The 13,728-nt window shown below is 39.4% G+C and overlaps 1 protein-coding gene across 1 annotated transcript in view; it reads right to left on the bottom strand.

Annotated features, from left to right (window-relative positions):
* Positions 1–13,728, bottom strand: part of SEMA6D (semaphorin 6D) — a 578,700-nt gene that overhangs the window by 376,481 nt on the left and 188,491 nt on the right. The window contains exon 2 of the mRNA XM_019442211.2: positions 2,745–2,825. The gene's annotated coding sequence lies outside the window, so the exon portion shown is untranslated. The remainder of the gene's footprint in view (positions 1–2,744; positions 2,826–13,728) is intronic.

Raw genomic sequence — 13,728 nt, forward strand, 5'->3', positions numbered from 1 at the left:
AGACTGGGAGGGGGTGGAGAGGAAGATAAGGGGCGGGAAGATAGCAGAGATTCCAGTTTAGTAAAAAGTATGTATCTGAAAAAATAGAGGGAGAGAGGCCTGAGAAAGACTGATTCACCTCAAAGATCATCAACCCAAGAGACCTTTTTTCTCCCCACCTTGCTGACAGGGATGTATTGTAAATATTTCTTCACTCTCACCCATGTTCTCCTTTCGGAGTAATTCTAGGACACTGAAATTTGGGGTCAGTGCAGCATAAACACTAGAGACAGGTTCAGACACAAGTCAGAGGCAGTTATCACAATTTAGAGAAAAAACAAATATATTAGAGCTCAGAGCAACTCTAAGCCTTTGTTCAACGTAAAGGCATCTATGAACACCTATTAAGAGCCTTTTTGACATTATTTTCAAATCAGACAAGTGCTATTAATAAGGAATCAACTTTCTAGCAATACTAAGTTCTGTGTCATGATTTTAAGTTCTTCAAAGTCTTTTCCTTTTATTATGTTATCTTTGTATAAACCTACAGAGGAATACAATGAGTATTAACCTTATTTTATAGATTAAAAACTAAGGTCCAAGAGTTAACTGAATATTTAAGATTTTGGAAGCAAAACAAGGAAAAAAACAAAAAAACAAAAACTTCTCTAGCTAAGTCAGCTATAATGTCAGGTTTAGAATTTAGGTCCACTGATTCTTAAATCATTGCTCTTTCTATTATACCACTCAACATCAATGTATTCTTTCTGAAACAAGTCTGTCTGGCTGACAAAGTGTTCTCATACTGCACAAGTGGCACAGGATTCAGTACCCCTGATTCTCTACAGCGATTAGGAGATCCACGGCTAGTTTCAAGAAAACCTTCCCATATCCCAAAGGATATAGATCAGTGTAGCATGATCTATTAGGTTTCTCTCATAGGCTTTCACTCTTGATAACGAAACACATAATTCGATATTCAGAGCTCAGATGAAACTGTGACTTCTGTGGTCCAGAAGTGAGTTACTAGACCACTTCCATGGAGGTTTATTGTTTCATCAAGGCCATGCCTCTTCTACTTTTATTTTTCTCCTCAAATTGCCCAGCCTTGGGGATTTTAAAAAGCCGTGTTCAGTTTAAATCCAGCCCTTCTGATATTTGAGATTTAATGACTTTCATTAGGATGTTATCTTGAATTCCATGTATATATGAGAAACCATGACTTATGTATGGGAATTAGAACTTGGTGGTAGTTCCTAGAAAGCACATCTAAATCATGAAATATAACATTAAACTCAAATGCAAAGTAATTTAATTTTTAAAAGGAATGTGGTATTCAGATAAAAGAAACCATAATAGTACATTCATTTACTTTTATATGTACGAAAGTATGAAGTTGTACCGTCATTTTCAGGTATCAGTTTAAGTAATGTATTTTCCAGGCTATTTAATAATCATTCTTCCATTGTTCCATAAATAGATTATGTGAATACAAGCTGTTAAACTAAAAGTTACTGCAATAATATAAGTGAATAAAACAGCAGGGCGATTTGAGAGGAATGTACTCAGAAGACTAAATATGAATACTGAACTGCCAAAATATATCATTTGAAAATTCACAGGTATAAGGCCATGTGCGGTATACAAAAATGGACAAGTGAGTTGGTTAAATCACATTTTGTTCAATGTATCACAGAACTGCTACAAGGCCATATGAAAATGGAGACTCAAACATATGTGGAAAATATACCAAAATGGTAGCCATCAGAAAACTGAAAATGCAAATATAGTCTCACCCTATGAAGATCTGGTTCAACTTGAAGTTGGTAATGGAATGGGAATTATTGCTAAATTTAACCTTTTAAGTTCAAAAGTTCAGGGTCCAAACAAATTACCTATGGCCTAAATGATCTTGTTTGGCTCCAGTTAACCACATCATGGTGCATTTTCTACTTTATATTTGAAATGTATCCAGACAATGTTCTATTCTGTAAAATATGGAATGCTGAAATAATACTTTATTCAATATTACATTTCAGCCTCAGGTCTAAGACTGTGTGTGTGAACACACATATGTAAACACACACATACACACACACACACACACACACACACACACACACAGTGGAAGATTTCTCTTTTGAAAACAATCTTCTAATAACACAATTTGCCATCCATCTACCAATATATTCATCATCATGACTCTCTCTTTTTAAGAAACATCACATGGTTGTACCTCTGATATCAACAAATATGCAGTATATCACCACACCACCAGCATAAGGCATTCTTCATTTTTATGCAATGTTAATTGATCACGGATTTTATTCTTTTAGAAACCCAATCTCTGGATCCATATTGAGGTCATGACTGTCTTTTAAGGTACTGAAGACAGAATCACTTCCTCTTTCTTTTTCCCCATTGATCTTAAGCTTTGGGTCCCTATGTGCTCTGATAATCATATCTCTTCTGAATAGACACAGTTCAAAATGGAAACCATTTCCCCCAATTGGTCCAACTATAGAGAAATAAAAAAAAAATTAATATTACTTAGTTTCCCTATTCCACCAGCCCAAACAATAGTAAATTCAATAGTTATGGAGTATGGATTTCTCTTGTGTTTACTGTGATTTTATACAAGATAATTAGAGACCTGTATGGGTCAAAAACTATTATACATAAAATACTTCATTTTCATATATAGTGAAAAAAGCCAGAACCCAGTAATATTTAATGTCCTGCATTGTTGTATCTTTAAATCTTACCACCACAGGCAAATGTGAAAATCCTTAAATTGCTGTCCTCAGTGTTCCCATGTCAACTGGCATATGCTCAGGTTGGCGATCCTGCCAAAAGTCAAAGGAAAACGTTTATGAGACAGAGTCTGATGGACAATTATTTTAATCCTGCATGTCCAGCACTGCCGGCAAGCTTGGTTTATGAATGCCTGCTGCTGTTTTAATGATAAGACCTCTTAAACACAGCTGAATGCAGTGCAACCAATGGATTTTCTTTTTTTTTTTTTTCCTTCCCTAACTGACTGATTATTGATCTCCACCTGAATGTTCCTATTGAGAATAGGAACCATTCATGAATACAAGCAGGAGGAATAATGGCACACTGCATGGGTAGTTTTAATAAACTGCAACAGTTTCTGTGGGGAAAAAAAAAAAAAGGAACCAATCCAATCTTAATGAAGTATGTGCTTACATGACTGAAACTGAAAAGTCTGCGGGCATTCTGTGGGCCAAGCGTTGGATAGTCTAGGGCATCTGGGCTTTGATTGAGTGCCACATCAGAGTGAATATAGGACCCTAAGGACACCCTAGATTACTACTTCCAAGTTCTCTCTATTGCTCTTAGAATAGAAGCTTTGAAGGCAAGAATGGACAGATCTGATGATGACACTACTGGAACAGGGGGATTTGAATCCAAAGTGGCTATATAGAAATACAAGGGATGTGAACCCACTGGGAAACTCAAGAATCCAAAACCTAAATATAGGAGGGTGAAAAGTAGATGAATAAATATCTCCAGGAGTTGTCTAAAGCTGCTTAGAAAACCAGAGAAGTCTTAGGTCAGGAATGGGCAGTCTATTAGACTTAACCCACAGCCTACAACACTCAACTGACTACAGATCTTTCAGACACACTCTGGGCTTGTAGGGATTTCACTGGTGGGAGGGTACCCAAGATATGTACTTCAAACGCATCAGAGTAACTCAGTAGTTTGGTCCAAAGTAACAGATATCCATTCACTTGTTGACCACAGATTTTTTTTCTTTCGCATTCAGATCTAAGGTGTTTTCAAGTTAGAAAATGTCAGACATGTTAATTATTTTTCTTTTTTAGTTTATTTATTTATTATGAGAGAGAGAGAGAGAGAGCAAGTTCAAGTGTGAGTGGGGAGGGGCAAAGAGAGAGGGAGAGAGAGAGAATCTCAAGCAGGCTCTGCATGGACAGTGATGGATTCAGGGTTCGAACTGCGAGATCATGACGTGAGCTGAAATTGAGAGTTGGGCTCTTAACCAACTGAGCCCCCCTGGTGCCCCAGACATGGTAATTCTTATATGGGTTTTTATTCTACCAGTGTATGAGTGTGCGTGTGTTATTTGTTTGATGCTAAGAGGAGACATAAATTTTATATTCACTATTTGCTAAAGTAAGTTTTGGAATTATACAGTTGATACTTTTATATTTAAAAAAAAAGCAGAACTATGGGAATAATTCTTCAATGGCAAGGGTATATGCGATTGTGGAGATAAAAATAAGTGTATATATTGAGGAATCTCCCTTCAGATGAGGGCCAAAGAGAAGTCTCTACACCCTGCACAGTGCCCATCATGGCATTAACCATACCACAGCTCCTCTTGTCCTTATATTTCAATTGAGCAGAAAAAGTTTTTCTGTTGGAAAAATACAAGATTACAAACTTTAGCATAATACACTCATGTTTCTCAAATATGCTTTCTAAATTCTGCATTAACCTAACATTTTAAAGACCAAGAGTTATTTAGGATAGAATGATCCTTGTGTTAGTATTATTAAAGACTGAAAATATTTGGGCACATATTGAGGAAGGTACTTTTCAAATGTGGGTATAAAGATTGAACTCTAGAACCAATTAGTGGAGACCACTTTCAGACCCAGTTAATGAGAGAAACTTTTTTAGCCAGCTACTTCTCGTGTTTTCTGGCTACAGTTGAGATAAGTCAAGCACTGAATTTAGCAGAAGTATATGTAAGAGGAACAACAGCTGTGATATTTAAAAGGGGAACTGGCTTTTTTAAAAATCAGACACTGCCAACGACAAAACAGGTAAGACTTATTTGGAGAGATACAAACCCAAACTTGTTCCAGTTGTGTTGAGATGCTTTTCTGCACAAATAAAGTTACTAAACCAAAAAAAGCCGAAGGCATGCTTTCTATCGCATGTAACTATGTCGCTTTTTAACATCTGATTCCAGCATCTACTTTGAGTAATAAAGTGTAGCATAAAAGCTCTTCGTCTGAAATCCTAGAATCACCCTCCCCCCCCTTCCCCCTTAAACAATGTGCAAATGTTATGTGTTCCTGTGAGGCATTTGGCCTCCATCCATCCCCCACTCCCAGAAGGTCTACAGCAGCTGTGGGATTTTTAAGATGGACACTGACTCATAAGGTTCAGAACTTTTGGATTGGCAGTCTAAGGATGTTGGTTCTAATCCTAGCTCTGCTTCTAACTCGACTTCAGCAAATGACTTCACCTGTCGACACCTCAGTTTTCTCATCTGTGAAATGAGAAAGCTAAACTAGAAAAATCTAAGTATCCTTCTGGCTCCTCCATTCTAGGAAAAGCCAGTAAAACTGGGAGGACTGAGATAGAAGGGATATTGCCATGTCCATTGGCCTAATCTCCTTATTTATGGGGAAGAAAATAAAGCCCAGAGAGCTTTTCAAACAATATCTTATGCTGAGAGATCAAGGACTGAACCCAGAATTTCAGACTCATCCATCAATTCACTCTTTATTCTAACATACAAAAAGTTTATAAAGCTGTATTCCCAGCTCATGGCTTTACTCATTGACCAAGGGAATATTTCAAACAGGATTTTACTTTCTTGGCTGGGAGAGGGGTACAATGTGTCCTTTGGGGTTCTCTCCCAGATTTTCACAGGGAGGGAACATATGTTCGGGTCCCCAGAGAATTGTGCTCCCACACTCACAGCTGTACAACAGACAAGAAAAAGCTGTCTACAAGCTTAAAAAAAAAATAATCAGCATTTGCAAAAGTGCTCTGGGGTATCTTCAGGAAGTGTTCCAGGAGAATTATTATTATAAAATCATTGCTAGGTTCTCTTCTTCTGGATCCTACTCCGCACTCAGACATTAATATTTTAGGCACATCAGTGATATTCATTTACTCATCCGAAGTTCAACAATCAGCAAATACACCCGGCGACAGCAGACTGAGTCCTTGCTCTCATTCAGATTACTGTCCAGCAAGAAACTGTGCATCCTGGAAAGTCTGCTGCATTCCTGTCAGTGTGAACTAAGGGCCAGGGAGAGGCACCGCCTTCCCAAGAAAGGCACCGCCGATGCTTCCTTTAAGTTGCCCTTTTTCAAATTTTCAAAGTTCGGGAGAATCTCTATTATCTTAGTGTGCATCAGTTTACCCAAATAGCTTTTGTTGAACCTAATAAAGCATTAGACTCTGTATGTCTTTCCTCATTCTCTCAAAACCCATTTGCTTATCAAATTCTCCTTGTTCAATTTCCCAGCATGGCTTTATCGCACCTACCTAAGAACATCCAGAGCAATCTCACTTATTCCTCTCACACAGAACTTGAAGTGTAGGAATTCTAGAGCTTCACTAATATACGGGAATTAGAAGTCATAGAGTTTAACTTCATTTTACGCATAGGAAACAGTGGTGTAGAAAGACAAAGTTGCAGAGTAACTGTTAATGAATGATTACAAATCAAAGGAAAAGAACAGGAGAGCAAAAAAGCATTTGCTGTGCACTATGTTCTTTGGAAGATATTTTAAATACATTATTTCAACTAGTTCTCAGTAAGATCCTGCTCAGGATGTATATTATCATCACCATTTACAGATGCAGTAAGCAAGTATCAGAGTGAATAACTTAAACCAGACCAAACAACTGCCAGTGGTAGTTGGCAGAGGGGGGTTTCAAACCTAGCTCTGCTTGAGGATGCCGGACTGTGCCCAAGGCAGTCCCTTTCCAACAGTCCCCTCTACTTCAACATGGGGTGGCACAGGGATGAGACATGGAAGCCTGGAAATTCATGGAGAAAGGGGATTTGGGCAGCCCCAGCAACAAACCACAGGCCCTCAACAACTTGGTCCAATGCCTGATTGATTGCATACTTCTAAGAGCAATTCTCTCTCCACTATGAACGGCCGAGAAGATGAAGAAAGGCATGAGAATGCCATTTTTGTCAGAAAGAAAGCCAGGAAGACTGGCTGAATTTGCAAGTATCTGAGCTTCTGGCTGCTTATCAATCAAATGGGCATCGGTAATCACGTTAAAACTTTAAGCTTCAGGAATGGTAACAGCCCTGCAGTTGTAAAATGTATAAAACTGCAAGTTTCCACCTTCTATCTACCACTCTCAAAGGGAACACAGGATCCCCTGATTCTTATTTCCAAATATTATCCACCTTATACACATATGAGCTATTTGGCAGTTTTTCACTCCAAAAGGTGGACAGGCATTGGGCTTGATGGGTAAATGCAGCCGTTCCTCTGAGAAACAGCAACATTCCCTATCAGTTGGACAGTTGTCAGTCCAAAATTTATGGATTTACATTTATAGTCCAATTTTTTAAATCAGGAAATTGAAGCTAAATGAAGTGTCCCAGATAATGTGTCACCATGTAAAAACAATACAAGTTGAATTTATTGAGGGCTTGCTATGTATGGGTGGCACACCATTGCAGAGGTTATGTAAATTTGCTTACTTAGTCTGCATAACGACTCCATGATGTAGGCATTATTATCTTTATACAAATGAATAATCCAAGGATTAAAGTGGGTAAAATGACTTGCCTAAGGTCATAAAACAAGTTAATACCAGAGCTAGGATTCAAATCCAGGTTTAAATCAAAGCCCACAGTCTCGACCAAAATCTGACCTCAATTCTAAATAAAGTAATCTGATTTCCAGAGATGTCCTCATTGTCTGAGCATCCGGACTCTGTAGCCTGCCATGCCTTGCCTTTTGTGACATACTGCAGCCTTGGTATCATACTCTGAAACACAGAAAGGTTCAAGTTATTGACACTTATGGTCAAAATGTGTTAGTGCCACTCTCCATAATCATATAGTTCAAGCAAAATGATGTCAAGTGATGTAGTTACTTGATTTTGTTTCCCTTGTTGTCTTTGTGTAGACTGAGCTTTGTTGCTTTTCTCACTTTGTCCTATAACTACTGATGGTTACCTACCTATATATGCACAAAGCTGTATATAACACATAATGTGCATGCTCAAACAAACCTTTTCCTTACCCCTTTCCTGCATTCAGAAAGAGAAAACTGAAAAACTGGAAAGACAAGAGTCAAGAAAGGATACGTTGAAGATTTTTCCTTTCTAAGAGCAGTTCTCAGGTCCCCTTGCATATGGCGCCTGTGTGAATGAAAATGTGGCGTGTACTTGGGAAGTGCTGTAGGGCATGTGTCTCTGCATACATATGCATAATGTCCTTTTCACACTTTGGAGTTACCAGATGCCTGGTTCTGCTGGAAGGGGTTTGGTAACCCACTTGAAATCATGAGGATTCATAACTCATTTATGCAAGCCGCAGAACCCCTCTAGATGACATCTTCTGCTCTAAAGAACGATTGAGAGAAAGATGTAATAGAGCTGAAAATGACAATGAAATATTAGCAGCCGCAGAGTTTCTATGAGGCATTCTGGCTAGATGAGGGAATTATGCAAGTCAAAAGAAGAGCCTTCCGGCAACATGAGAAGCAAAAACAAAAGAAGTAAGAATATCTAGGTGTCAAGGACTAATTTTGTTACCAAGGGAAAGGCCCTGAGGCACTGATTCATTTTATAGTCAGGTATGCAGCCCTCAACCTTGGACTCTCCCTACTAGTAAGTGCTGGGCAAAACTCCTCCTCTATTCACACCTGGCCTCTAAAATTCCCTAACCCTCTGAGGAAGTGTGTGAAGGTGGACTGGGGGGGTGGGGGGGGGGGGGTTGGTGGGTAGTTAGGATGCACTGAAGTTCTGCCTGAGGTGGGACTTTAGGCTCCAATCCTGTTCTGGCACCATCCTCCAATCAAATCCTTCCTTGCTGGCTCTCAAGATTTTTTTCTGAGACATCAAGTTCATGCCCTCTCTCTCAACTTCTTCACACCTCCTCCCCACCAATAACACCTCAGTCAGGAAGGAGATTCCTGCTCCTAGAGGATAATAGAAGTCCTTTATAATCCTGCCTGGTCTTTTCAATTCCGGACACATGGAGCTTCTTACATCTCCTAAAACACTTTCAGTTTACTGTGCTTTTGTTCTGATGTCCCCTCTCCCTTTCTCACTTCTCCTCTGGACAAATTTCCTACTCATTCTTTTAAGAAACTGTTGCCACATAAGTAGCTAGGTGAGAACTTGCTCAAACTCTAGGAAGGAACTAGTCATTCCCTCTGCTATATTCTCATGACACTGCAAACATCTCTACATGACCACCTAGCACTCTCCACTGGAATTATATTTATATATGTTTTAGCCTGAACAAAACTGAATTTCCGGAGTGCAAGAGCAATTCCTATAAATACATCTTTTTTATCCTCCGTAGAGAGCAAAATATTGAAGATATATTAGCTTAATAAATATGTTGATTGAAAAAAATGAATGAATGACCCCCTCATTACCCTCCCATGTGCTTTTAGCAAGTTAGCATGCGATTCTTCATCATTTTTTAATGTATTATAGTGGTGGTGATGTTGGAGAGAAAAGCTATCTCTAGAAGGCAACAGATCAGAGTACTGGCTTGGCATCTTTGTCCTGAAACCTATCCCTTTTGCCAACTTCTTCTTTACTATAAAGGACACCCCACTGCTATAATTCTAGGGCTTTCTCAGGACACAGGATTAAAGCTCCCAGGAGAGAGGCAGTGTTGTATGCTGCAAAGAGCTTGGGTTTTTCAATCAGATGGTCCTTGGCTCAAATCCAGGTGTGGCTTCCAGTAGTAACTGGAACCAGAGCAAGGTTCAGTATCTAGCTGAACTTCAGGTCCCTTTTTGGTAAAATAAGGATGAATACTTATCCTCTAAGGCTACTACCAAGATCAAATTAAATTATAGCTGTTAAGAACATCTCCTGTTTAAGTTCTCAGTAAACTGTAACATTTATTTTTTACATCCTCGGCCACAAACCCTCCACTTCTGAACCCTCACAAAGTTCTGTTTTTTTGTTTTTTGTTTTTGTTTTTTGTTTTGTTTTTGTTTTTTCTAGAATAGGGATTATCCTCGGTGGAGTGGTTACAACATGGTTTATATACCGGAATCATCTAGGGTGATTTTCCATGTCCCCCCACGTTCCTTTCTAGAAACACTTGTGTAGTATACTATGACTGTTACAGAGGAATATATATTTTATTTCTCAGAAGTTATCAGATAGAGAGGAAGCTGAGAATCACTTCTCTAGAATATACCTCAGAAAGTCTTGCTCTTTATTTTCACAGCCATAATTCCAACTGGGACCCTAAACCTCTCACCCTAAAATTGTTATAACAGCTTCCTAGCTGACCTTCCTAGTTAGGGGTTTTCCTCTTGTCAATCTATCATATATATAATAGTGGGGATCATCTTTCAAACTCCATAAAGGTGGAGCAATCTTCTGATGAAATCTTAGTAGTCCCCACTGGGAGAACTAGCCACCTCTCCCCCAATATCCCCTCCATGCTCTTTCACACTCTTGTGCCTTTTCCTATGCTCTTGCTTCTAACTGGCAGTCCTTCCCTTCCCTTCTAGTTTCTACCCCACCCCAACCCATCTAGCCAAAGAATTTCTATACATGGTTCAAGACAGACTCAAGTAGAACGAGTTTGTCCTTTGTACCACCACTGGACCCAGATCATCTCTGTTATTGTATTCATCGTATTCTGGTACAAGTTATTAGTTTACCAGTCTTTCTGGTGTACTAGATTGTGAATTCTTTAAAGGAAAAAACTGTGTCTTAATTATTCACTTATTTCCCCATAAGGTACATACTCACTAAATTTTTACTGAATTGAATCAGATTGAACTGAAATGAATCCCTGTTCACATTCCATTTAATTTGGGACTGGCACCTCCTAGGCTGGGTGTGTGTGTGTGTGTGTACGTGTGTGCATTTCTGGGGCTTTTTTATCACGCACATTTTTCCCTATGGCTTTTTCAGACAAAGACTGTGCAAGAAAGAAGACTTGCACATATACTGGTCAAGTTCATTTCAGACCCCAGGGAAGCTGGGCAAGCTCTCTAGCCAACACAAGGATTGTGAAAAACAGCTTTTGTTAAAATATCTTACTGCTTCCTATTCATTAAACCCCAAATCCCTCAGGTGGACTGCAAGATGGTACATTGCCAACTTGACTGAAACTCCACCCAATGTAACTGCCTGGACTGGCCTAGAATGCATAACTGCTTCTCTTTGTGATTGTCCTGTGAACAGGTTTCTGTGCCCACATGTCTCTCTTTCTATTGGGTAACACTGCTGCAGGCTGGATCCCTCTGGTATATTCCTTCTTCTGTGATGAATGTGTTAGGCCTCCTGGAGTCCCAGGAGTTGTTGGCTTCTTCCTCAATTCAATGTTCGTTCATTCATTCATGAAACATTTATTGACCCTCTTTCCTTATATCAAGTGCTATGGTGAGTCCTAGGGAAATAAGGATGAATGAGAAAAAAAGTTTGGCTCCCAATGAAGTCACCCAGGATGGAGAGAAAACAGAACATAAACAAATAATGACAGTATAATAAGACAAATGGAAAATAGATTTATGTGCATAATGTCAGAGGGGCCCACTGCAAACAGATAAAGAGGCTGATATCTTTTCCCACGTGTTAGCTCTGCAGGAAACCTGAAAGCACACAACACAGGCATCTTACTCAGGCCCCAAATGTCCCCCATGAACCCAAAGACTGTGGAGAAAATGGCAAACTCTATCACAAAAATTATTGCTATAACTATCTGGGTGGCTCCAAGAGCCCAAATTTCCCCTCTGAGAAGCCCATCAGTGGGGGAGCTATAGTGTGCTAATAGAATAGTGTTGCTGCCCCATTGCAGCATCTTAACATCTCAATTCTCCAACATATGTAGCACCCTGACTTTGACCACATCTAAGATATTATATATAACTGAGAAGGAAATAAAGATAAGACATACTCAAAAAGAACCTCGCTCAATAAAACCCCGCTCCAGCTCTAACTCAACAACTGTGCTGTCCAGAGCATTAGCCATGAGCCACAAGTAGTTATTTAAATTTAGATTACTTACAACTAAATAAATTACGGTCCTATAGTTGCATCAGCCACATTTCATGATGTCAATTGGACAAATATTGAACATCTTCATTATCATAAAAAAGTTCTATTAGACAGTGCTGCTCTAGAAAATAATCTGAAATCTTTATTCATTGATTCATTTATTTTATAATTTTATGACTTGCTTGCTTTGTAAAAGACCCAATTCTTGGGCATCTGGGTGGCTCCGTCAGTTGAGCATCAGACTCTTGAATTTGATTTTGGCTCAGGTCACGATCTCAGGGTCATGGGATTGAGCCCTGTGTCAAGCTCTGCACTGAGCTGGAGCCTGCTTAGGATTCACTCTCTTTCAGCCTCTCTCTCTGACTCATCTCTCTCTCTCTCTCTCTCTCTCTCTCTCTCTCCCCTCCTAAAAAAAAAAAAAAAAAAGACTCAATCCTGGGTTCTGGAGGAGGCAGAGATTAAAAGTAAAAGTTAGCGGGGCGCCTGGGTGGCGCAGTCGGTTAAGCGTCCGACTTCAGCCAGGTCACGATCTCGCGGTCCGTGAGTTCGAGCCCCGCGTCAGGCTCTGGGCTGATGGCTCGGAGCCTGGAGCCTGTTTCCGATTCTGTGTCTCCCTCTCTCTCTGCCCCTCCCCCGTTCATGCTCTGTCTCTCTCTGTCCCAAAAATAAATAAAAAATGTTGAAAAAAAAATTAAAAAAAAAAAAAAAAAAAGTAAAAGTTAGCTATTTTTGAAGGGCTCACAGTCTGGTGGGTTAATAATTTTTTTTTTAATTTTTATTTATTTATGAGAGAGAGAGAGAGAGAGAGAAAGAGAGAGAGAGAGAGAGGTGGAGAGAGCACAAGTGGGCTAGGGGCAGAAAGAGAGGGAGACAGAGAATCCCAAGTAGGCACTGCACTGTCAGAGCAGAGCCTGCTGTGGGGCTTGAACTCACAAACCGTGAGGTCATGACCTGAGCCAAAATCAACAGTCAGCGTCTTAACCAACTGAGCCACCCAGGAGCCCCAACAATTATTTTTAAAAAGGAAAAAAGCGGGGCACTGAGTAATGGATATTATGAGTGCATGGAGACAAAACAGCCTAATCTTGCCTTAAAAAGTAAGAGAAGACCTCAAAGAAGAGGTAACACGACATGATTCTTGAAGAGTGAGTAGTCATTTTCCTAATTTACTAGGGGAAGGGGCACTGGACGTGGTGAGAACAGTACATGCAGAAGGTATTTAGTATTTCTGGAATGGAGTGTAAATTTCCAGGAAGAGGTTGGGTGAGAACAGGCTGGCAAAGTGGATGGCACGGTGAGCTAAAGGGTATGAGGTGAGCAGGCGGTGGGAGGAAGGGGTGTTAGGAATTATCACTCAGCGATTAATAGCACTGACATCCAGAACTAGGTTTCTACTCAAAATTCGCCACTGTTAGTTTTATTCTCTTGGCAAGTTTTTAAATCTGAATCCCATTTTTCTCATCTGTAAAATGGTATTAATAACCCTGCCAAACTTTTATGATTTTTGTGTAGATTAAATGAGACGATGTGCTTGTCACAATGCGTGCCACATGTGAAATAATCAAAAAAGAAAGTTACTATAGTTTATAAAAGGAATGTGTAGCCGCGAAAGGATTTGAGCAGAAGAATAAAATGATTATATTGTATAGAGAAATAAGACACAAGACAATTACCTATGTCAATAATAATAGCCAAATAATAGCTAATATTTACAGAGTATTTACTACACATCAGGCATGATTCCAAGTGCTTTAAATAAGTTAATCATTTAATCCTCTC

Source organism: Panthera pardus, unplaced genomic scaffold, assembly GCF_024362965.1.
Source record: "Panthera pardus isolate Hobbes unplaced genomic scaffold, ASM2436296v1 HiC_scaffold_24, whole genome shotgun sequence".
Lineage (NCBI taxonomy): Eukaryota > Metazoa > Chordata > Mammalia > Carnivora > Felidae > Panthera > Panthera pardus.